Here is a 24,498-nt window from a genome sequence, read left to right as displayed (position 1 = left end):
AATACCCAAATCTATGGGCAGACATTTCACTGACTGGGTTACTGCTGTATTTCTCCTAGGCATCATCCTTCCATAAAAGGGTTGCCCTGGTAATTTTCAACTGAATATATTCATTGTGTCGGAGAAATTCACTACATAATAGCTGATGCAGTTAATGAACACTGTGGTAAACAGGCAAACCATGTTTTCATATAAATAACAAGATCAATAAAAGCTACTTCTCTTATTCCCTGCTGCATTCACTTTGGTTAAAAAATGCACCCCATGTGACCGGAGAACAAATGTGATTTTTGGTCAGCCCATAATTTTTCGTTCTAAAAGGGCACGTTATTGTTGTATCCAGCACAGACCTTGGCACGCAGGGACTCACTGTAGTTTTATTGAGTTGAACCCAAATAATCACTCTTTTAATTATATCCTGCACTGTTACAAATGAAGAATTTAGAGAGCCGTGGCAGCATTTGCTTCTTGAAATATTTCTATGTGAAGAAAGAGAAATTGTGCTTATAGCTTTCCTTTGCATTCTTAAGCTTTTATATCCTGGCGAAGTGATCGTAATCTATTGATTTTCAATTTCTGCTACCTCATATTGTCTATTTGACAGTGCAGTGTTATGCCTTTTCAAATATAGCCATGGGAAATTATTTACAAAGAAAACTTCTAAAGGGAATAAGTACTCTCCTTATTTGCCAACAATGTACAACATTGTTACAAGCATTCTTTCCTTTCTCTGTCTATTCATTTCACACATATATTTTAATGTTATTCTGTGCAAGACTTTGTCTAGCTGCAGGGGCCTATGGAATAGACATTTTATTTTATTTTTTTAAGTTTATTCACTTATTTTGAGAGAGAAAGAGAAAGAGGGGAGGGGCAGAGACAGAGAGCGAGAATCCCAAGCAGGCTTCTCACAGACCATATGGAGCCAGATGCAGGGCTCAAACTCATACCGTGAGATCATGACCTGAGCCAAAGTCAGACACTTAACTGACTAAGCCACCTGAGCACCCCTGGAATTGCCATTTTAGAAGATGTGTGTGTGTGTGTGTATATATATATATATATATAATATATATATATATATCTTTCTAAGCATAAGTATACTTATTTATATGTAATGAAAGTAATGGGAAGTGCTATGACAAAAATAAGAGAGGTAGAGAGTCATGGGAAGGTTATAACCTATTGTGTTCAGATATGCCCTCTCTGCGGCAATGTCACCTCAAGGAAGGAAATGAGGCCAGAAAGAAATGAGGGTGAAAATACGTATGAATATCTGGGGAAAGAATACTCTAGAAAGAGGCCCATTAAAGTATAAGGTCACAGAGATAACAGTGGACAGATCAGGAAGGCCATGAAGATATTGGTGAGGATTTTAGACTTTATATTAAGTGAAAAAATAAGACATTGGCGGGTTCCGAGCAAAGATGTTATGTGATTTATATTTCCAAGTATCATACTAATTGCTCTATGAACAATAGACTTAGGTGGGCAAGGACAAAAGCAAGAAGGTTGTTTAGATGATGGACACAAGTTGAGTCCAGCTGGGATTAAAGAGGAGGTGATAACTGGTTGAATTTCCAAGTTAACAGAAATAACAGTAAGGATTATCTAGAACAAGCTGAATTTAGGAAAAAAAGTTACATAATCATATAGACTGGCATCAACACAAATCAAAGCTTGTAGTCTTCCTCCTTGATTCTCTCACTTTTCTGAACTTTCAAAGCACTAGCTATAGTCACATCAATCATTTGCTTACCTGTGATATTCCTTATATTCCAAAATTCTATGAAAGCTATTTTCACAGAGGTCATCTTATAGTTGCCAAACCAATGATGAATTTTTTTTAAAATTAAGTTTATTTGTTTATTTTTGAGGGGGAAAGGAGCAGAGAGAGAGGGAGATACAGAATCCAAAGCAGGCTCCAGGCTCTGAGCTGTCAGCACAGTCCCAACACAGGGCTTGAACTCATAGATGCGGAGATCATGACCTGAGCCGAAGTCGGACAACCAACCAACTGAGCCATCCAGGTGCTCCCAAAATGATGACTTTTTAGTGGCTTCTCAAACACAGTTCTACGATTGACCACTGCTTTCTTCTCCAGCCTCTTGACCACCATGACACTATGCAGTCTGGTTCTCCATGAATCCCTCTGATCTCTGTCTCACTCATAGGCTAAACTTCTAACAAAATAATAAATATCAAACACAAATGCTGGTGCTCCCCAGGGTTCTGCCATTGCCCACAATTCTTCCTACTACACATTTTCCTAGAAAAGTTATATAATGAAGTGTCTACAGGTGGATTCCATGGAGTCAGATTTCCTGAGCTTCAGTCTAAGCACCAACCCTCCACAGCCATGTGACCTTGGGCCAATTTACCTCTTGACACCAATCCTCAATTTACTCATCTGTAAAATGGGGATTTTACTAGTACCTATTCCATAGATTTGTTGTGAGTCTTAAAGAAATAATTCATTTTAAGAACTTTGGAAAGAGCCCAACCCCTCCTATAATTGTTGAATAAGTTGTATCTCTCACTAAATTGTTCAACTAGTAAGTTGTTGAATCTTAAAACTGTATTTCCAGGTCATACTATTTTAGGTTTATATATACATCTGTCAATAGAGGCTTTAATTGGATATCCCATAAGTCTTATACTCTCAACATGTCAAAAACTAAAATTCATCATTTTCTCTTCTAAGTTTTTTTTTTCCTTCTTATATTTTTATTCTCAGTTGATGGGTATCTCTAAGCTGGAAAACCAGTTTATCCTTGATTTTGTCTTTTCTGTCACTCCTCATTTAAGGTCAAGTATCCTATTGATTTTACCTTTTAAGTATAATTTTTATTTTTCTATTATCCATCCCTATCACCAGTATTCTAGCCCAAGGACCCATCATCACTTTGAGTAATGTTACAAGAGTTCTCTGTCTACACTCTTTATTCTTTTCCCAGAGAGTTATCTGATTAAAACACCCAGTCAACTGGATCATCCCTTGTGTTCCATGCTCCACTAGGTCTTGATGGTTAAAGACAAAGCACCTTGACATCAATTTACTACAAGCTGCTGTCTACCTTTCCAGTTTCATTCTCTATCATCTACTTCCTCAGAGTTTTCACTTTGGCAGTGTTAAAGGAATGTTTATTCATGCTGTTCTTTGTTGTTTATATGCCCCACCCCTCCCTCTATACATACACACATGCTCAAACTTAAACACAATTTCAATTCACTATTAAACATGTAGCTTACTCATTTCATCTTTCCTGGCCTCAAAGTTCTCTGTCAACCTCTCTGCCATTGCACATCCGTATTTTATTCTTCTATGTCAATAGGACTGTTTCCTCAGTTAGACCATGGACTTTGTGGCAGAACCATGCATTCATCTTTGTTTCTCCAGCACCTAGCATCTGGGTAGAATCTAGGGGCTTAGCTAGTTAGTTGATAGAATACTTAAATGAACAAGTTATTTCAAAAGTTCCTCAGTGTCTCTTAAAATGAAATTCTCTGAAATATTTATTCTAAAGTGCCAAGTTGATGGTACTTTTAAACTCTAATGGGTCTACATTGACTATAAAACAGTGCCTCTTATTGAGGTTTGCAGATCTTTGCTATCAGGGTATGGAATTTCTCTATGTTTTTTTTTAATTGTGTGAATTCATTTGAATAACAATTTATAAATCAATATAAGCATATTCTGGATCATTCTGGATAGCCACATTGTAATCCAGATTTGCCACTTAGTTTCAGTGCCTGTGCTTATGTTTTTAATACAATAATGATGCGTTCTTTAAGTGTTCACTTAGAATCATGTTCACCCAGAATCCACATCTGTCTTACCATTAAGATATTTTTGTTGGAGATCCACCAGGTTTTAAACTTGAGAAATGTTGCTATAAGTTAAAATGTATTGTCTTATATATAAGCACTCTATTGATCTGAATATAATTTTATAGTAGAAACCTAAATGCTACTCACTAAAGCATGTTTGTTTGTTTGTTTTTTACCTTAACTCCACACTTTGGACTAAGCCTTTATCTACATATATGAAAGATTTTCCACCTGCCATTTCTGCCTCTCTGAATTCTATTTCTTCTTCATTTTTTTACTCAAATGCTCTATGACTGTAGGAAGTTCAAGTTACCTAGTTCTATGTTCTTCCCCTCTTTTTGTTTCTTACCACACAATTCCTAATAGCCTGTATATGTATCCAATATTTTCCATTTTTTAAGCCAAAGGTTGGGATGGGTGGGTGGGATTAGAAGTATTATTTATTTTTTAATGAATAAAGAGAAACCACTTTGATTACTGTTACAGTGACTGTGTATGTACCACTGATTAAAGATATTTGCCCAGCATCCCAGAAAGTTGTACTGATTCGCCTTGACATAAGGAAAACAGAGAAGTACAAGCAAAACCAGAAATGTGTCCATTTAAAATAAAATGAGTTGCCATCCTGTGATTTATTTTACATGCTTAGGAAAGGTAAACATGGGGGGAGGACAGAGCTCGTGATGACAAAACTCAGTAAAACCTAATGCCTCCCAATAAAATAAATCTATTTGGATTTTTATTGTGAAGATTATAGAATATAAAAACTTTGGTTGCATTGTAGTTACACTGACATGTGGTCAATTAACTCATTAAACATTAGAATTTGATGCTCTGATTTCTAGAAAAGGATCCTTATCAGGACCATTGTTATTTCAGAACTTCATTGTAAAAGGCATTTCTGTTTAAAATACATCATATGAACACAGAAGAAAAATTGCTTGAGAAATCATATTGCTCTGGTTTTATGGAGACCTGCCTGGCATCTACTGATCCCAAGTACCGTGTTCTGTGTGAAATTGCATCTCTTTATTTAATTCCCATGTTATCCTGAGGAAGTGTGCATAGCTTAGTAATAGGATGTAAAAGGAGATTTCTCACCTCCAAAATATATATTACTTAGAGATACTGCAGTCTGGGGAATAAGCTATTCACCAATAATAAATGCACTTAACTCTCTTCGGAAAAGGCCATGCATTTGCTCTAACTTGAAACGAATGCTTAACAAATGTTTTTATTAGTTTATTATATATTCTGGCGTGTGACTTTACAGTGAATTGGGATTTCTGGAGCTGGGAAGATGCCAGTTACCCCTGACTTAATCTATTTTCCTTCAACAAATTTAAGATTGGATTCCACTCGTTTCTGTTCTGAAATTTGTGATCACCTTATGAGGGCATCCATCCATTAAGTTAACAGCCTTTATTGATTGAATGTTAGGGAAGTCATGAAATCGTGTGGCTGCGTCTGGTACTGCCACTGCTTAGCTTATGTCCCTCACCAAAGCTCTTAGACATTCTGGACATAAGTGTTCTCATTAAAAAACAAAAACAAAAACAAAAACAAACCAAAAAAACCAGTTGAAGTTTTAAGATGCTTTTCACTCATTCCTTCCTGTGATTTCCACGTATTTCAACTCGCAGCTCTTGTGGGTTCCTAATAGACGTTTCCATCATCATTTTCATGGCCCACTTTTCATTTGTAGCATACCATGCTGTTTAGTATTTAATATTTTGTCGGTTTAGTAACAAAATGAAAGAAGTATATAATCCTTGATTTTGAGAAAAGTGTTTTAGTTCTCACTATTTGTTAATTTTCTCAGCTGTTATTTGAGAATTGTGTTACTTTCATTTTCATATTGACAGAAAATCTATACCCTAAACAAAGGAAAATAACTTTGAATCAAAATTGAACTTCAAAGTCTTTGGATTGGATTCTTAATTGGAACATATTACTGTGAGAGGGGGCCATAAAACTTCTCCCTAAAGTTAAAAATCAGTTTCAAAACAGAAGTAAAATAAATGACTTCTATCAAATGTGTGAGTGGCTTAGAGTTAGCATTGTTCCCATTTCTTACAGGAATAGAAAGGTCTCGGTTGGGTATTGTGTTTTAATTCCCTGCATATAAACAAGATGTTTCAACCCCAAGAATCACCCATGGAGCCAAGTTAGTCAGTCCATATTGGTCAACACTCTTCAAGCTGAAGGTGTAGACCCTATGCTTTCAATGGCTGGTTGGGAATAAAAGTTCCAGACACACATATGGTGACTATTATTTTAAACTACTCTCTCTTCCAATAGATTGATTATGCAATCTAACGATTTCATACTATAATTTATAAAATATATTATCTTTTTTTTTGCTCAAATCTTATTTACTGAAAAACATTAAAAAAATTTTTTTTAACGTTTATTTTTGAGACAGAGAGACAGAGCATGAATAGGGGGAGGGTCAGAGAGAGAGGGAGACACAGAATCAGAAGCAGGCTCCAGGTTCTGAGCTGTCAGCACAGAGCCTGACGCGGGGCTCGAACCCACGGACCGCGAGATCACGACCTGAGCCAAAGTCGGACGCTTAACCGACTGAGCCACCCAGGCTCCCCTGAAAAACAATTTAAAAGAAAGGCATGATTCCAGCCATACTTTAATTTTTATGGTTTTACTTAAACTTGCTGTTTTGTGACTCAAGCTTCTTGTTCTTGTTTTCACCCTCAAAGTAAACATGTAACTGCTGCCGGAACCATCTCTTCAGTATGTCCTTACCTTCAGTAAGTCCCCAGCCTTTCCCCTTTAAAAATAACCATAAGTTTCTGGGTTTTTGTCTTAATAAAATTCATTTATCTTGGCTGCCACACATTCTCTATTGTCTACACTATACTCGACTTAGGGAGACTTCGTCTAATCAGTGCTTTATATGCCACTCTGGATCCCTATTTGCATGTCAGAATTGCTTTTTCCTTTTCATGCACTGAGTTGATACTGCATCACTAACACATATTTAAGCATGTAGTCATTCCACTCTGTCAAGTAAGATGAATATTTATCAAAAGTGTATTAACTTTTTTTTAGTAGTGTGCTAGAAAGTCTAGGCTGTTAGAGAGTCTATTTAAACTAATGATCTTAGTGTTGTTGAGCTCCCAGATTTACTGGTTCTCATGGTGGGGACAAAGGGTGGCTAATCAAATTTCTGGGAGTATTATACAATTTGAAAGTGCATATTTAATATTATAATCCAATTTTCTTTCCAATAGAATAGTAGGATTCATAATTCCCATATTATAAACTACAAAAAATAAGACTCAACAAAATCTCTTCAGCCACTGAGAAGTGTAGACTATATTACAGTATATGTAGAGATACACAGAACATATAGAGGGAAAGGGAATGTAACATTCTTATTTGTAATTGGAACATCTTGAGGAATTTCCTCTTCCATGTGTTGAAATATGGTATATACATTTACTCTCAACTATCCTGAAGGGATATCGAATATGTTTCCACAATATATTATACACCAAAATTAATGTTTTATTGTTATCAGTCTATAATAATAAAAAATATAACCATAACCCTATAATAATTTTTATCCAACTATATCCCTAATTTCTCAATAGCAATTCATATTAAACACTAAAGACATGTTACCTTTCCAGGGTCCATGTTACAGAACCATGCAGAAAAGTCTGGTCCCCCACACTTATTATTTTTCTCTCATGAACAAGAAAGTCATAGATTTTCTGTGAATCAATTTATATATTACACCAAAACATTTGAGAGCTCAAAAAAGATTTAGAAACAGCAATATATTTTGTGGAATATTCTTTCACATGAGTCTAATTAATAGAGTTGCAAACTTATCATTATGGAAAAATAATAAACCTAAAATGTCTTAGGGAGTAAGGAAATAATCTATCATAAAATGATAGTGAGTACTAGTTTTGGAATCTGGCAAATTTGAGGCCAAAGTCTGTCTCAATCATTTATCAATTATGTGATGTGCTGGTTACAGGATCTTGGATTCTCAGTTTCTTCATCTATAAAGTGAGGATTATAATATCTGGTCACAGGGATTGCTATAATAATTTAAATGAGTGCGTAGTAAGAATTTTCCATAGAGTATGCCATGGTCAACTATTTAGTTGCTGTAATAATGATTTAAAAAGTTCTAGACATCTGCTCTCTACCGTACTCATCCTTGGCCTGTGTGAGGAATAAAGATACTTTCCTCACATTGAAGTGGGGTGGGCCACTTGGTTTTATAGAAGGACAGGGCTTAATTAAGACTTATTTTGATTGCCAGTCTAACATGAGATTCTCTTCTTACCATATATAAGAGATTCTGTGATCATTTTTTAGTTCATTTGCTTATTTTTGCTGAATTACCTTGGATGCACTTTATTCAAATAAAATATGACCATATATTTTTTTCAGCATATGAAATTTATTGTTCAGTTGGTTTCCATACAACACCCAGTGCTTATCCCAAAAGGTGCCCTCCTCAATACCCATCACCCATCCTCCCCTCCCTCCCACCCCCCATCAACCCTCAGTTTGTTCTCAGTTTTTAAGAGTCTCTTATGCTTTGGCTCTCTCCCACTGAAACCTCCTTTTTTGTTTTTCCTTCCCCTCCCCCATGGGTTTCTGTTAAGTTTCTCAGGATCCACATAAGAGTGAAAACATATGGTATCTGTCTTTCTCTGTATGGCTTATTTCACTTAGCATGACACTCTCCAGTTCCATCCATGTTGCTACAAAGGGCCATATTTCATTCTTTCTCATTGCCACGAAGTACTCCATTGTGTATATAAACCACAATTTCTTTATCCATTCATCAGTTGATGGACATTTAGGCACTTTCCATAATTTGGCTATTGTTGAGAGTGCTGCTATAAACATTGGGGTACAAGTGCCCCTATGCATCAGTACTCCCGTATCCCTTGGGTAAATTCCTAACAGTGCTACTGCTGGGTCATAGGGTAGGTCTATTTTTAATTTTCTGAGGAACCTCCACACTGTTTTCCAGAGTGGCTGCACCAATTTGCATTCCCCCCAACAGTGCAAGAGGGTTCCCGTTTCTCCACATCCTCTCCAGCATCTATAGTCTCCTGATTTCTTCATTTTGGCCACTCTGACTGGCATGAGGTGATATCTGAGTGTGGTTTTGATTTGCTCCTGATGAGGAGCGACATTGAGCATCTTTTCATGTGCCTGTTGGCCATCTGGATGTCTTCTTTAGAGAAGTGTCTATTCATGTTTTCTGCCCATTTCTTCACTGGGTTATTTGTTTTTCGGGTGTGGAGTTTGGTGAGCTCTTTATAGATTTTGGATACTAGCCCTTTGTCCGATATGTCATTTGCAAATATCTTTTCCCATTCCATTGGTTGCCTTTTAGTTTTGTTGGTTGTTTCCTTTGCTGTGCAGAAGCTTTTTATCTTCATAAGGTCCTAGTAGTTCATTTTTGCTTTTAATTCCCTTGCCTTTGGGGATGTGTCAAGTAAGAAATTGCTAAGGCTGAGGTCAGAGAGGTCTTTTCCTGCTTTCTCCTCTAGGGTTTTGATTATTTCCTGTCTCACCTTCAGGATTATGACCATATTTTTAAAGCTCATCTGTTTATTTATCTTTTGCTCCATGGACTTAGTGTCATTGGCATCAACCAAGATATCGGATTTAGCTCTGCCAGTGGAAGCTGTACCAAATACCGTGTAGAATAATACTGAGGGATTGCGATTTCTCTCAGAGCATCTCCTGATCCCCTTTCCAACCACTTGGGCACTGAAGTAAAAGCACAATATTATCTGTTCAATTATTCTGGCCTCATTTTAACTGCATTCTGAGGTTTGGAATCAAGTGCCTCATTGCAAGAGATTAGTGGTGTTCCGCATTCTACCTGACTGGGGAGTTTATTAGTCAAAGCAGTAAATGTATTTGACTATGGATACAACATCAAATAAAGAGGAGAATATTGGACAGGCTATCAGGGTACCAGACTTCATTCCGGTCTGAGTTACTCTTTACTCTGTATGATTTCAGATTCAGGGAATTGGAATGCTGTACTCTGTAAAGTTTTCCCCTGCTCTAAAATCCTATTGTTTTCTCAAAAGTACTTCTCACTACATCCTTTCAAATGACTTATTTGTTTAAAACTCTGTGTTTTCACAGATAAAGTTCAGTTAACAAAGGGAATAAAGACTGTGCCTGAAGCCTAACTGTCCCTGATGCAAATGTCCCTGAACTTGCCTTGGAGGCAGATGACCTGTCGCTTACTTCCCACTTCGTGTAAATTTCTAAATTCTAGGGCCGACTCTAGGGCATTTTTAAAAATCAGAGGTTGTCCAGAGCCTGCTAGTCAATTAATCTATAAACACATTAAAAGCTAAAGGCAGGAGGGGAAAAAAAGCTGAAGGCAAGACACAGTGCCATCTACTCTCTGGGATAAAGGACAGAGGTGTGGGAGGTCCCCATCTCCATTAAGAGGTTCCCAGTATAGCTGGAGAAATTCCACGTCTGGTGGCAATAGAGCAATTCAAGTTAGGAAGTAGTCAAAGTGATGTGAGTCTAGTAAGGTTTTACAGAAGTTCAAAAGAGGTTGGAATAGATGTGTATCAGTTTTAAAAAAAAAATCTCCATGCAAGTATAAACATTGAATTGATATAGGCAAGATGAGAGGATGGAGGACTCACTGAGTTCTGTTTGTCTTCATATTTTGAACACAGTGATGTTTTCTTAGTCAAATTTCTGATGTATATGTAGTCTGGGTACAGTTCCTATTAAATCCTGATATTGCTCAAGCTTGAACTAGTACCAAATCCTTGTAATTTGGTGGTATGACCCAAAATGAGACTAACATAGTGCTTATGTTGAATGACTATTCTGAATATGAATATGAATAGACTCTTGCAGGTCTACTTTGACCTTAGGTAATTTACTAAAGTTTTTGAAACTTACTCTCAGCATCTATAACACGGGGGAATAATCGTATCCACATCGTAGTGTTATTAGGAAGATAAATGAGATGATGTGTATGAAAACCCTTGCAAGGCAGTTTTGTACACTGTATGTGCTCAATAAATACTAGTGATTACTCTTACTATGTTAAACAAATTTCAGAGCATCTTTCACTGCAAGAATGGGGAAGAATCTTTATTCCCACATTCCTCAAGCCTACAGCCCCTGTGAAAGCTTTCCCATGGTGTAAGGCCAGTAGGGATGGGAAACCAAGGTAAAGATTGGGGGCAAATGATTTCTGAGAAGCAGAAGACAGGGAACAGTATTAGTTATAGGCTCAAGGCTGTAGTGTGTTGAAAAGTGAAACAGCCTCTTTTATGAACTGTGATTTTCAACGACAGTGTGCTTCTTATGTATGTGTCCTGCACACTCATGTTCACAAACACGGACACATCACCTACATTAGTATAATAGAGCAGTGTATTCACACTTCAGTGTCCATACAAATCACCCAGGGATCTTGTTAAAATGTGATCTAAACCAGTAGGTCTGGGGTGTAGTTTCAGTGTCTGCATTTCTAACAAGCTCCCTGAAGAATCCCAAACTGAACCACTGTTGGAAGAGCAAGGTAATGTAGAATCTTAATTTCTGAGTCATAATTCACAGCTGAGGCTTTCATTCATGTTTGCCACATATTTGATTCCTCCTTCTGTAGATCCAAAGTTCATTTTGGAGTCAGTAAGTACTTTTATCAAATATATATATGGCTCAACGTGACCACAAAGTTACAGTCAGACTATGATTCTAAACCATCTAACATGGCAGTGAAGTATTTGACTTCTAAGCCACTGCTCACTTCATTTTTTTGCTCATTTTAATTACCACTTTAACTTAGATATAATAAACTGACCAGATGCCATGCTAAAAAGAAAATCTTCCCGATACAGTTCCAGTTAGCTTTGTTTGTCCATTGGGTGTAGCCTCTTCTCATATAGATCCAGAAAGTCCAATATTGTATTGTGTGCCCAGCAGGACGCACAAAAATCCTCCTAAGGATATTTGGCTTCTGATCTAATTCTAATTTCTCGGCCAAAGCCATTTGCTGCATCTGGCTCTGCTTTAAATGATATACAAAAAAGGAAGTGTTGATCCTTTGGAGGTTAGCTCCATCACTAGAGAAAATATCAACATCTGCTGTTCCATGATTGTTTGATGCTCTGGGGTGGAGTGTGGCAAATTGAAGAATGCTATCACCAAATCTTAAACCCAAACTAAAATGCCTTTTGTTTTGCACGCTGACTAAATATTGAAACCCTTGTAAGGGAAGGGTTTAATACACACACACACGTGATGAATCCTCACCAAAACCCATTCAAGATGATCCATGCTTAATACCCCCACATCCTTTACATTATTGAGAATGTGTTGAAACATGAGATTCATAAATGCCTAACTTTAATAGAGGCTTGCCCTTTTCCAATGTGAGGTAATATCAAGAAAGTGTGTGGTGCTATTTGGAAAGAAAATCCTGGAGTTGAGGTTGACAGGTTTATGGCACTGGCCTTGTCTTATTTGCAGTAACTCATTTTATATATAGTGCTTCACATTGGGAAAGCCAAGGGCTAGAGCCTTCTGTGATTTAACTCAAACAATAAGTAAGATCGTGGTATCAAAGAGGGCAGAAAATAGGCCTGCCAATTAGAACAATATATTAGGGGACAAGAAGAGACCAAAAAAAATCAGGATGCAACAAATGTGAATGAGCATTTCATTCTGGTAACAATTCTCCCCACCTTAATAAATGAATAACACAATGTACTCTGTATCCAGAAATAGTCCCCACTGGCACCCCACATTTATGTAACACTCCGGGATGGTTAAAATTGCTTATCTAACCCACATCGTAAGAACAAGAACAAAGAACTTTCTTGCTTGCCTGCTTCCTTGCTTTTTTTTTTCTTGCTTTCCTTCTTTCTTCCTGAACTCAGATCATGGAAAAACAAAACCCTATGAATATATTTAAATAAAAGTTTATTTTGACATTAGTATCACAAGGCAAGAAGAATGAAAGAGGGAGTTTGCTTTGTTTGCTGAAGGTAACTCAAAGACTGTAGCAGTTTTGGTCAGTGAAAAGCTGTTGTCCCGGTCATTCTTCCTGGCAAGGCCTAGGGGACCCATGATGGCAGAAGTTCTTACTGACGCCCAGAAAAATTCACTCGTTTTCAGTGCCTACAATCCATCTTCTGAGACTCCGTGGGGTTTGGGTTCCCAAGCGTAGGGTTTCAGAAATCCAAATTCTTTACTACCTTCCTGATTTATTTCTTCAATATGTTCGAAGTGTAATAAAACGGCTGTCAAGTGCTGACTTCTTGTTTCATAAGTGCTGCCGCTTACACTGTCCCCTATCGGTCATTTCTCAACCTAAAATATGATGGGTGATCGAGTTACCTTTAAACCACCACTTCTGTAAGTACTTATTTCCCTGGGAGAAAACAGCTCTGGGAAGCTTCCCAATAATCTTTTGCAATAAATGTTTATTAACTTTGATGACAGTGTCTGTGCAGTCTTGGGAGGAATATTACTTTTGTTCGTTTTCAGATTCAGTGTGCTGTGGTATTGATGGGTTTTGCAGTGATGGCCTAGCTTTACAGAGAGCTTGAGTCATCCTTTAGCACCCTGGACTTTGTCTTTAGCAGTAAGTTTTAAAGTGCAAATGCTACTTGTACCATTAAACATATACAGTGCTGGGCACTCCTGGTCACCTCTGGCTTCTTTGGGTGAGATACTAATGGGCAGTTACTGAGTGTCCACTGTGAGCAGATGTAGACATGTTACTGAGATGTCCTCATTTAATCTTACTTTTACAAAGAGGACTGGACTCTTTCTCTGTGTAAACATTCATCTCTGTGCTCTAGGTCACCCACACATGGCAAGGAAGCCAATAAAATTCAGAGAACAGTTGAGGGCTAAGTACAGAGTTCACCGAATTGAGTCCTGATGTTTAGGCTGATATTGCTAACCCATAACGTTTAAAGACCTGTTTGCCAACACCTAGAGTGTCTGCCTGCCCCTGGCTCATTTATTTTCCTTTCCTGCACCTACATCCTTGTTTAGTAGACCATAGTTTCCCATAGTTTGAACTTTTACGTTCCTTTGTATCCAAATTATTCCCCCCTAGGCCAACGGCATGCACAAAACCTCAAAATCAGTCCTACAGTAGTACCCCTGGTACTAGACAATGTCATCTATTCCATGTGGGAACTGGATTTTCACTTTGTGCTATATTTTAAATTACATCATTTTCCTCAAACACAGTGAAGAACCATTTTAGTCTGTGCCTTTAAGGAGTTACTGAAGGAAATACCAAAAAAAAAAAAAAAAAAAAAAAAAAAGTAGCATGCATCCTCCCTATTGTGGACAGGGTTGAATCTATTTTATTTAATCATTTAATCAGGTTCATTTTTTATTCTTTTCTGGGGAACTTGAAGAACATCATGTTTTGACTTGAGGTAGATACACTTGGAATTGAGAGACTGACCTAACTTATCTGCTTATAACTTATAAGCTCATCTGCTTCTAATTAAGCCTCTTAATTAGAGTTCTTAAGACCCATGAGCATGATTTCTGTCTTGATTTCTTAATGCCATTTCATCATTGTTTTCATCATCAGGCATCCATCAGGCACTACCGGAGGACGTGGCCCTGCGTGAGGCCCTACACAGAGGGAATTAGGCTGCTCGCACAGTTTTTATCCATAAGGCGAATATGCCTACCTCTTTCTATTTTTTGAGTTTTTTTTTTTACATGAACAATTGAAAAGCTATCCTAATTTATTGGGCTGCCCTTTTCTCAGACACATGGCGTTATTGTAATTCAGAAGGCACAACAAATGCACCATCAGAATCAGCTGAAGAAATTTTCACAATAACAATATATCAGCCCCTGGCGTATTCCACAGGTCTGGAGGGTACCCATGAACTGATGCATTTAACAGCAACCAAGGTGAATGCAGTGCACACAGCTAGATTCGATAACCAGAGAGTAGATGAAAATATCAGCAGATCGAAAGCCACAAATATCACCATGGGAGCATCTCTACAGAATCAAGATCTTTGCTTTTCAGATTTGAAAACAAACTTTTATGAGTGCACCATGGGATTAATAAATCCTGAGACTAATTCACCCTAATCAAATTTTTTTTTATAAAATAAAGAGTAATTTAAGAAGCAGAATGGCTAATTTACAATGAGAGTGATTCTTTTTCAAATGACCAGAAACGTATTTTCTGTTATTCCAGGAAGCTCTTCTATTATCAAGATACCAAACAAACAGAATAGGAAAGCAAACAGTTTTTAAAAATTGAAACATAGTATAAGAAATCAGAGAGGTCTGTGGAAAATTTTACCCAGATTATTCTAAGAGTCCACCTTCCTGATGATTAAAATAATCATTTGGCAGATATCATTTATATTCCCTTAGACATTGTTAGATGAGTCCTTCCATGTTCTCTTCAATTAATTTTCTTGATTCCATAGGGACCCTCTTCTTTTATTACAGATGGTTCCTGACTTATGATGTTTTGACTTATGATTTTTGACTTCCCAATAGTATGAAAATGATACTGATTCAGTAGAATCTGTACTTTGAATTTTGAATTTGGAACTTTTCCTGAGCTAATGACTCATGATATGACAGCCCAGTGATATCTGGCATAGACAGGGAGCCCCAGCTCCCAGTGAGCCAAGGGATCACAAGGGTAAACAATGTATACATTTACAACGTTCTGTACCCACACAACTATTCTGTTTTTTCACTTTCAGTATGGTACTTAATAAATTACATGAGAGAGTCAGCAATTTCATTATAAAATAGGCTTTGTGTTAGATGGCTTTGCCCAACTGCAGATTTGTGTAAATGTTCTGAGCTTTAAAGCAGGCTAAGCTAAACTATGATGTTTAGTCTGTTAGGTGTATTAAGTACATTTTCAACTTCTCCTTTCAACTTAAACAGGTTTATCCAGCTGTAACACCATTGCAAGTTGAGGAAGATCTGTGTACCTCTTTTCTTTTTCTTAATTTAACATGTTACTTAACATCATCCAATTTAGCTCCTAGAAGTTACAGATTAGTCTTCTTTCTGAGTTACAGTAATCTTTTTAATCTTATTTGTAACACATTTATAAATTGCCTCAAAGGGACACTTTTGGATCTCATTCTGGAACTAACCATGCCCTCAACTGGGTGATGTCCTTATCCTGTCTGCTGTCAATTCTTCTATTTTTTTCCAGTATTTGCATCCTGACCCAGCTGCACACTCTAGCCTTGTCATCCTTGCTATGAGGCTGGCTAGAATTTGGAGGTAGGGACACAGTAAAACTGTCAACAAAGGGAAGATCCCAACTTTTCCTCTCCTGGTATAGAATTGCAAATAGAGAGTACCATATACCTGATGCATGCCAGGTGATCTGCTGAGGGTACTTTTAAGTATCAGAGTATCCCAAAGGGAGTAATGATAGAAAATGATGGAGCAGAGTCCAAAATATATTTAAACTGCTGTATTGTAGGCAAATATGAGTAAGGCAAGTACTCAGATTCTGAGGCAGATTATATTGATGGTTTCTACCATTAAATGGATGTCAGATTCAATGAGGAAATTTCTCCCACAAGGAGCATAAAGCAAGGCTCGATTATTTACAATGATTTAAACCTAAAATAATTTAGTACTATACAAATGTATCTGTCAATATTTGAGAACACCCTACCTTTTTTCTCCTCACCATTTTTCAAAATGGCTAGTATTAAATAATGTAATCAATAGGTATTTATGAGGCAGTAACTATATGCACAGAATCACCTTTTGATAAAAAGAGGGAGATAAAAGGTTGAATTCATGTCCCCTCCCATTCTTCAGGCAAATAATGAAGACAATGACAAATATTATATATCTAGTTACTACTATGTGCAAGCTACTAAGCTAAGTCTTTCCCTATCATCCCATTTAATCCTTTGAACAATTCTATATCCATTTTATACACAAGGGCACTTTTGCTTTTTAAAGAAGTAATGGTAGTTTCCCATAGATGCATAATAATGAACATAGTGATTCAGAGCATGGGCTTAGACTGCTGGGGATTCAAGTCCAGTTATGGCTCCCATTTTATGACCTTGGGTAAGTCACCCAAATTCCCTGTGTTTCAGTGTCCTTATTTATAAAATGAGGATCATTTTACTACCATGGCTTAGAGTTTTTGCTCACAATCCTACCAGTAATAGGTGTGTGAAATCCTTAGCAGAGAACGTAGAAAATATTTAATAAGATAGTCCACACAGCTCATGAGCAGCAGCACTGCCAGCACCCTGACTTCAGAGCCCACATCCACTACACTCTGGCCATGGTTAAGAGGAGGAGGAACACATACCAGAAAGCATTGGATTCAAATGCAGCTCCCCATTGAAAGACAGGTGGTGTGTGTGGGAGTGGGGGAGGGGGGGACTTGGCAAATTATTTGAACCTCTCTGGGACTCAGTGAATTATCCACAAATACTAATGTCTATATAAAATTACTATTGAGAGTTGAGAAAACATGCAATGTGCCTGCAATGAGCAAGCAAGGTGTAACAGTTATCTCCTGTTTGCCCCTAGCCACTTCCTGACCCTCTCCCTCATAGGCTACTTGGGAAAACAGACAAGAGTAAATTAAGAAATTGAGAAAGGAGACAAAGAATAAATGCTTAAGGTATTTAGAATACCTGAAGATTGGAAGGATCAGAGAAGTTCTCAGAGAATAAGAAAAACTGAGCTAAAGGGTGCTGAGTTTAGGCAAAGAAGGAAACAAGCACCTAAGAGACATGGCTGGAGACAAACCACAGGTGTGGAGTTCACAGTTTTATGTTCAGATTCAATCTATCACATTAGGAAGGCTTTTGAGCATCAAACCAGAGAGTTTGGAATTGATTCAATATGCAAGGAGAGTCTTGAATGGAGGATTATATGCTAAATCCCATGGATGATTCAGGAAGTTAGAGTTAGGAAATATTATCATCTGTTTTCAAATTAGATTTTACATCATATGAATCACCATGGACATTGTAATAGAAACAAATAAATCCAATTAATAAATCATTTCTATACGTAGCTCTTCATTCTTTACACAATCCTAATTAAATGCCTTAGAGCATCCGTATTTCTGTAGTGATTTAGGTTCATATGTTTTTCACATATATTAATGGTATTATTCAACTTTTTAATTATGTATGTAATAAAAGTTAATACAATAATTAAATGTTGACATAGTAAGAAGGAAAAAGGACTTGATTGTTATTTATTAGCCATTGTTGAAGAGAAGAACAATGACAGCAAAAGGAGGAAAAGCTTAGGACGAATTCACACTGTGAGTGTCACTGTTCAGGGGGCTATTGTCTGGCAATACTTGGTTTGTAAAACTTTGGTAGAGCTCTGAGTACCCTGTCTCTAGGTCATATAGGATACAAGCAGTCTTGTGATAATCCAAAATGCCACATACAAAGATAGGGGAAGGGTGGGAAGGAAACAAAGGAAACTCAAAGGAAGCTCTAATTTGAAAAAGTATCAATCTCCTCTGGGAAAAGGTAATAGAGGAGTATCCTAAAATACATTAAAGACTTGAAAATCAAGCATTTCTTTTGTGTTCCTGATTTCCTATTTTGTGGGTTAATTATTAGACAACAAGTGTTACATACCTTTGAGTTAATGAGCTACTTCAAAGCAAGAGCAGTGCATATGACAAACACTTAAATGATATTTATTTGTTCTATTATTCATATTTAGACCAATGACTATAGCTAGCATATAGTTAGTTAACTATATACGGTTAACTATAACTAGCATATAGTTAACACTAAAATTTTTTTCTTATTTGAGTTTTTTTTTGTAAACTGAGTTATAATATTATTTAAAAAGACATTTGAGGGATCATCTTCTTATTTCTAGACTCATGTCCAATTTTTAGATAATGTCTTCCACTATAAATTAACAGGAACTTTAAACTGAACCTGTCCTATATGAAAATTTGTCCTCTTTTTTGACCTTTTACAACTCCTGTGACCTCTCAGCAAGAGGTACCACCCCATACACCCCCAAAACTAACTCTCTTTCACATCTCATACATTTAATCAGTCTCTAATTCCAGCAAATTATCTTCCTGTAATATTTATCAATCCCATTCCTCCCTTCCCACTTCTGCTGCTGGAGCCTTGTGTTGAGCATTCATTTTTTTTTACCTAACTTTCCCACAGCAGTTTCCTAACAGGTATCCCTGCACCCAGGAAGGCCACTTCATATCTATCGCTTCATTTTTGCTATGGGTTTTGTTTTCAATATGCAATTCTGAATATGTCACTTCCTTCTAAAAAATCATTTCATGATTACCCATAATGTTTAGCATGGCATAATAGGCCCTTGGTAATATGACCTTGGCTTCTCTCTCTATCCTCCATCTGGCCCTTCCACACCCTGGGCTCCATCTATATTGAGTTACTAGAAATTCCTAAATGTAGCATGTTGCCTGAGCCTTTGGGATTCCAAAGCGTGCCTGGAAGTCTCCACTAGTCCTACTCTATGCACATTATTAATACATATTCACTATTCAAGATTCAGAATTGCCTCTCTCCCAGTCAGAAAAATAATAACTCACCTCTGAGATTAGATTACATTTCATTCTTCTTTGCCTAAATAAGAACATGTGATTAACTATCATAGCATTTAGTGTCCTGCACTCTACTGTGCATTCCTTGAAAACAAGGTTTACCTATTTCAACACTGTGTCCCAACATTTAACAGAATACCTAAGTGTAGTGCAATTGCTTGTTAAATAAAAGTACAGAAGAATAAAAGATGAATACTATATCTAGTATGGCCCTTGTGGATTAGCACTAAGGAAATTGAACTAGAGTTGTTTTTGTGATTTGTCTGTATTAACTTAATGAGCCAGCATTAGCCATTGTGAGAAGCAGCTCTCTTGACACCATTGCTCAATGATCTTTCTATCAAACCCTGGACAAATTCCAGGTAATTCTTACTGTGTCATTGTTTATAAAGGGAAGTACAGCCTGTCTTTGAGATTTTGCATGCCAGTATTCACCATCATCATATACGTCGATGCTGGTTTGTCAGTTATTTCTTCATAATTCATTTAACTTTTATTCCAGAGAGTTTTATTATTTCTTCATAATTCATTTAACTTTTATTCCAGAGCTGTACTAGTAATGTTGCAATTTGTATACTAAGAGAGCAAATAAGAGAAAACAACTCTAACCATTTTTTTTTCATTTTAGTGTAATGTGGTTGAAACAATTTTAGAAACCAGTACATTGATTATATTCTCTTCTTTACTAACTCATTAATTCAACAAAAAATAAATGAACAACTGGCATTCCCAGGATACTACAAGGACTATCAAACAAAGTGTACTCATAAAAGCAAAACACCAGTTGATTGAAATGTTATATTTCAAACAGATGGGATAGCATCATATGAACATATGTGGGTTGTGGTTTACAAAAACATCGTATTCTAGCTAATTTGACCCTGACACCACAATGCAATATTGGAAAAGAGAAATCATATAAATCATTCAAAGTAAAAGAGTTTTAGAAATCTTGATAAGGGGCGCCTGGGTGGCTCAGTAAGTTAGGCATCCTACTCTTGATTTCTGCTCAGGTTATGATCTCAGAGTCATGAGATCAAGCCCACATTGGGCTCCACACTGAGTGTGGAGCCTGCTTAAGATTCTCTTTCTCCCTCTCCTTCTGCCTCTTTCTCACTTGTGCTCTCTCTCTCTCTCAAAAAAAAAAAAAAATCTTGATAATAATGGTCACTAAGGGCTTAGAATCACCCAGTCATGAGTTTAAGTGCTTTATATGTATTGTTTCACTTACTTTTTATAACAACATTTATATATATTATTATTATTATTATTAATCCCACTTTGCAGATGAGACAACTAAGAAACAAAAGAAAATATTTCCTAAGTCCCCCAAAGACACAAACATGTAATTATCAAAGTCAAGAAAATGGCCCCAAATCCAGAAAATGTGTTAATCCTCTTCACCATTTCACCAAACTGACAATTGAGTGTAATCTTACAACCTAAAAACATCCATCTCTTTGAATTATTGGTTTCAAAAATTTTGATGGATTAATTTATATCAGTGGCAAGTCAGTCACCAGTCTTTACCGAATACCTACTACATTTAGTGTCATGTTTGATAATGGATATTATCCGTATGGTTACAAAAGAGAAATGCAATCCTTGTGTCTGATCGCAGTTAGCTTTGAATCTAACTTTACATATAGTGGAAGATGACACTGATTAATATAATACAATGATAGTTAAAATAACTGTGTTACAACTCTGAAAATCTCCCAATTTAATGGTTCAAGCCCCAGCACAACACATGATGGGAAAGTCAGATCCTTTGGTGAGTCCACAGGTGACTTAAATTTCCCTGGGTCAACCTCCACCAGTTGCTTCACTGGTGTCTTATGCTTCCAGGTTTGCTCTCAAGTTCCTAAGGCTGCCATGATGTGTAACCAGCCATCTTCCACCCCAGGGTGGGTCTAACCGGTAGAGCACCCCGACGTCTTGTGTGTAACATCGTTTTAGTAAAGAAAAGGAACATCAGAATGTTAATTTCAAAACAAAGTGAAAACAAACTCCGAATTTAACATCTGTCTTTAAGTTGCCTCAAATATTCTAGCCATACTCCACTGCAGTCTCTCCCATGCGTGTCCCTTCTCTCTGGGAGAAATCGTTCCAGAATAAGAGTTTAAAAACAAATCTTGATATGTAATAAGCTCCTGGCTTCAGACTTTGTCATAGCAATTTCTTCCTTTTTTCTTCCCATTTCACTTAGTCTTCATTTCCTACTTCATAAATAAAATATTTATTTTAAATGTTTATTTTCCCTTTATGTTGTTTCTAAGAATATTAAAGATGTGTCTATGGAAAAATTCAAACATTACATTGAAGTATAAACTAGAAATTTAGTTGTGGTGTTTTGTTTTGTTTTTTTGTTTTGTTTTGTTTTCAGAAATGTCACCAAAATTTTAATTTTACCTATCCCGAGGGAAGAGTAGGGGAAGATCTGTTAGAAATACATGAAAATTTTATTTATTAAACAAAGCATTTATTTTTATTTTTTACACTTTATTTATTTATTTAGAGAGAAAGAAAGAGAGAAAATCCCAAGCAGGCTGCGTGCTATCAGCACAGAGCCCAAGGTGGGTCTCAAGCCCACGGACTGTGAGATTGTGACCTGAGCCCGAAATGAAGAGTTGGAAGCTTAACCAACAGCCACCTGGGTTCCTCCAAATAAAGCATTTATTTTTAATTCCATAATTTGACATTATGGGCATTTGTGATACTGGTAAAGTCTACTTCTGGCAGCAACTTCTGGGAAGAAAGAAAGAGAGGAACAGGGAGAAACAGTTGTGTGTAGAAAGAGACACATAGTGAGGGGAAAAGGGAAAAATGAAAATGAAAAAGGAATATATGTCAGCACAATGGTCATGAATATATGACATAGAGATGTAGAGGAGGAAAGGTAGAAAACAACAGGAAATGAGGAAGAAGAAAAACACAGAGATCTGGAGTTATAGTTAGGTATCTTGACCAAGTGGGCTTCCCTATTGTTTTATCTTTAATTTTAGGCTTTCAAAATGTTATTACTTGAGGTGTGAATAATCATAGATCTTTTCACCTACCTTTGTTTAATCAGGGCTGAGGTTTTGCTCTAGATCAGTGGTACTAAAGCATTTTGGTCTTAAAATCATTTCAGTCACTTGACAATATTGAGGACCCAAAAAAAACTTTTGATTATATGGGTTATTTCTATTGCTGTGTACCATATTATAAATTAAAAGTAACAAATATATAAAATTGAATCAATGCATTAAAAAGTTATAATAAGTATTAATTAAAAAATATATTGCAACAAAATATAAAAATATATTTCAACAAATAACATTTTTTAAATCTGTATTTTTCAAAACAACAAACATGTTTGAGAATAATGGCATTATTTTACATATTTTAAGATCTCCAAAGATATCTAGCTTAAAAGACAGTTGGAATCACCTATCTGCCTCATAGAACTTCATTAACCCTTGTGAAAAGGTCTCTCAGATCCCTCGGAGTTATTTGACTGCACATTGGGAACCATTGCCCTAGACAGAATAAGCAAGATTAGATTCTATAAATGTTGATGGATCAAGCACCTGTGTTGTCCGCCAGTACTGTGCTTTCAGTCTCCAGGTGGCCAAGGCCCTGACCCATCAGGTGTTTGAAAGTCAGCTGAAGAAGCCCAGTTGTAGGCAGACCTCATGTCAGAGTCATGTTGGGGTGGAAGCATGTTTGTCATGGAGGCTGGATGAGTGCTAAATCCAGCTCGTGGATTTGTACATGTCACCGTAACAAATCCAGTATAAAGAACCAAACAGCAGTATGTTGAGATTTAATAATGAGATTGTGACAATCTGCCCTAAATGGTGCATCTCCTTTAAATTTTATCTTGAGTCATAATTATTAAGACCTAATCCTAACCTCCATGTCATTTTTCATTTGAAACAGGTATCATACCAGGTTGAACTCATTCTATGCTTCTGTAACTGTAAAATTGATTATTCTAACTAAAATGTAAGACTTATGCATTCATATTTCTGGCTTTTTCCATTATTCCATTCTGCCAGGATTACCCTAAATCTTGCTTCTCATACCCAGTCTATTAGCCTCTATTAGTCATTTCATATATGCTATAAAAAGAAGCATATAGTTTAGATAATGTATAAACCAAAAAATGCCCTTAAAAGTATATGGCATTATATTTAAAAAAGTATAATGTTATAAAGTTTATTATTGCTAGCATTATTAACGTAAACATAGATGATCTGGGTAAGGCCACAGAAAAATTGTGCCTTTTATTCAAGGTATCACCCTTCTTCCCTTTCCAGAGCTTTTCTCCCTGGCTGAAGCATCTACTCTATCAGGAAGGACTATAAAAACTGATAGAAGCTAATGATGTTTTAAGAAGAGAGTCAGGTAATCCAGGTTTATTTAAGACATTAAATGGGAAATTTCAGTTAAGAAGAAGGGAGATATAATGGGGCAGGAGAAAATAATTCATTCACTCCAGTGTCCTTCTGGTAAGGTCAGCAGCTGGCTAGTGCAGGGGAGGAAAAATCTCTTCTTCTACCCTTCTCAAGCTAGAACCCTGTAAGCTGGACTTGACAAGAGATTCACAAGAGAAAGCATACAAATTTACTTAAGTTTTACAAGACACTGGAGTCTTCATAAGGAAAGGAAGACCTGAAGAAGTGGCCAAGCCTAATTATTTTTATAGGTTTAAGGAAAAGTGAAAAGCCATAAAAATGTGATACGACAGAAGGGTATACCCTTTTGGTATATGGGTAAATGGGGAGTACTTACCAAGTCCTGTTTGTTCTGATTCTCTCAGCATCCCTCCTTCTTCAGAGATAAGGATGCTCTTTTCCTCCAGGTATAGGAGGGCAGCCCTCACATGAGGGTCTTATGACCTGCTTCAAGAGAGACTGAGAATCTTTCCTACACCTACTGCTTCTCAGATTCCTTCACTTTAAAATATTCAATATGCCAACATACCATATTCGGGGGTAGCATGTCCTGAACTTCATTACTAGTCTATGACCTAGTCTATAAAGAGTATCACA

The 24,498-nt window shown here is 36.7% G+C and overlaps 1 protein-coding gene and 1 non-coding gene across 2 annotated transcripts in view; one reads left to right on the top strand and one right to left on the bottom strand.

Moving 5' to 3' along the window:
• Positions 1-24,498, top strand: part of RIT2 (Ras like without CAAX 2) — a 363,856-nt gene that overhangs the window by 37,440 nt on the left and 301,918 nt on the right. The window lies entirely within an intron of this gene.
• On the bottom strand, positions 6,345-6,429 carry TRNAQ-UUG (transfer RNA glutamine (anticodon UUG)). The gene has a single exon. It is a non-coding gene; the product is annotated as a tRNA-Gln (tRNA).

This window comes from Acinonyx jubatus, chromosome D3, assembly GCF_027475565.1.
Source record: "Acinonyx jubatus isolate Ajub_Pintada_27869175 chromosome D3, VMU_Ajub_asm_v1.0, whole genome shotgun sequence".
Taxonomy (NCBI): Eukaryota; Metazoa; Chordata; class Mammalia; order Carnivora; family Felidae; genus Acinonyx; species Acinonyx jubatus.
The sequence above is the reverse complement of the archived record's forward strand: the minus strand, read 5'-3'. Positions and strand labels throughout refer to the sequence as shown.